Source organism: Petaurus breviceps, unplaced genomic scaffold (genome assembly GCF_028583685.1).
Source record: "Petaurus breviceps papuanus isolate PSGF00001 unplaced genomic scaffold, PetGlider_PUasm1.0 188, whole genome shotgun sequence".
In the NCBI taxonomy this organism is placed as follows: Eukaryota; Metazoa; Chordata; class Mammalia; order Diprotodontia; family Petauridae; genus Petaurus; species Petaurus breviceps.
Window position 1 is genome coordinate 9043129 of NW_027185804.1, and position 2213 is coordinate 9045341.

The window sequence follows — 2213 nt, forward strand, 5'->3', positions numbered from 1 at the left end:
ACAAGAGTGAAGGTGTTGTCTTCAGAGGGCCCTTGTTACAATGTGTGTTATTGGAAGAGAATGAGACTGGGATAAGCACAGTATTCTTGAAATCATAATACCACAGCCAAGTTCATCTAATTAACTAGCTGTTCCCTTTGGGATAAATCAAATCTTTGGGAGAAGTCCTGAGCATGGGATATTTCTCAAGGAGAATAGGCTTATGGGGTATTCTGGAGAGAGTTTTGGGGCAATTAGAAGAAAGTATGAGGACACTAGCACAGTGTAGTAGAAAAATCATTGATTGTGCAATCAGAGGATCTTACCTTTGATGCTTACTACCTATATACCCTTGTACAAGTCACTCAGCTTCCCTGTGCATCACTGTTTTCATCTGTTAATTGAAGATGTTAGGCTAGATGACTTCTGCTATCCCTTCTAACTCTAAATCTGTAATCCTATGAACTGACCCTTGGAGGTAGAGAAGGAAGCAGGAAGCAGCAAGGACAGTCTTAGCCAACATCACCATTTTGCCTCAGACTGATCTTTTTGGGGAATGTCATTACCTCCTAAATGCTATGCACCAAATCAAAATAGGGCTAGAGAAGAAGTCAAGTAATGGGTCAGTTTTATGAAAGAATAAAAACAGCTTAGCATTGCAATAATCTTATCATATCAAAATAAAAAGCATGTTTCTAAATCTCCAATGTGGCCAAATCAGGTTAAGTCAAAGAACAATTTAGTTTTTCTCAATATGATCATGCTAGTCACTGGGGATGAAAATGAAAGAACAAAATGTACATTTTAGGGGGACATTGAGATACAAACCCAAAAGGAATTGCATTTTTGTTTGTAAGATTATAGTGATTAGTCATGGAGTTGTGCAATGAGGGAAAAGATCCATTGATAGGCATTGATCCTGAAAGCAGCACTCCTTCAGCCCGCATGAGAGGAGTCTGGCACAGGTAATATGGGCTCCATCAGCATTTTGTCTTTCTCATCCCAATTTGCCTGAGGGATGTGGGATCAGGTCTCCACAGGGCAAAATACATTTGTTCTGATGTTGGAGTTAATGTAGGACTCTAGTCCTTTGTTCTTTTCCTAAGACAGAACTATAATAATGTATAACTATAAATGGTAATGTTCTAATACAGTCCCAGGATTTCAGAACTAGAAAAGGCCTTAGAGTGAATCTAGCCTATTTGTCAAGTTACTGAGGCCTAGCCAAGTGAAATTATTTGCCCAAGAACACAAAGCTAGTGTGTAATAAGAGCTCAAGCACAGTCTGCTAACTCCACTTCTAATCCTCTTTCTCAAATGCCATATTATGAAGCCAAACCCTGCAAGATATTGCTTGACCATCCTAATTGTGAGAACCAAACTGCAATTAATGGTTGAAAGTGACCTTGGGAACTATCCTTCACTAGATATTTCACTGTATGCATTTATTTAATATTCTTTCTGAGCACAGATTTGTGTTAAGGGTTACTATCAAAGATACAGGCAAAGTCACTGTCTTTAAGAAACTTACAGTCCCACTGGCTAGCCAACACACACACACACAAATAAACAAAAAAACAATATAAGAGATGCCACAAGTTAGCAAATGATTACTAAATGAGCTGTGTAAAAAGGGAAAGAAAGCATCATTAAAGTTTTCTATGAAGACTCTCTTGCCACTTCACTGATTGCTCATTCTAGAGGTCTTTTGCAAGATTATTATATATCCCTATTGGTTCACTTAGCAACTCTATGCAGATGACCCTGAAATCCACATATCCAGCCCTAAGGTATCTCCTGAACACCAGCTATGCATTGCCAATAACCCATTAGATTATCTCAACATGGATGTTTTGTCACTGCCTCAATGTTTTCACATCCCAAATGGAAATCATCTTTCCCATAAGCCTGTTCTTCTTTCAAACTTATTTCTTTTGAGAGAACCACCAAGCTTCCCAGCCACCCAGATTTGTAAATTTAAATCATCCTGGAATCTCCTCTTCCTTTCACTCCCTAGGGCCATTCAGTTCACAAGTCTTGTGCCTTCTATCTCTAAAACACTCCTTATATTCATTCATATTTTTTGTTTCATAGAGTCACCTTCCTTGTTCAGGCATTCATCATCTCTCTTATAGACTCCTGATTGGTCTCCCTGTTTCTAGGCTCATTCTATCTCCCTCTCCCTCTTCTTTTCCTCCCCCCCCCCCCCCCCCCCCCCCCCCCCCCCCCCCCCC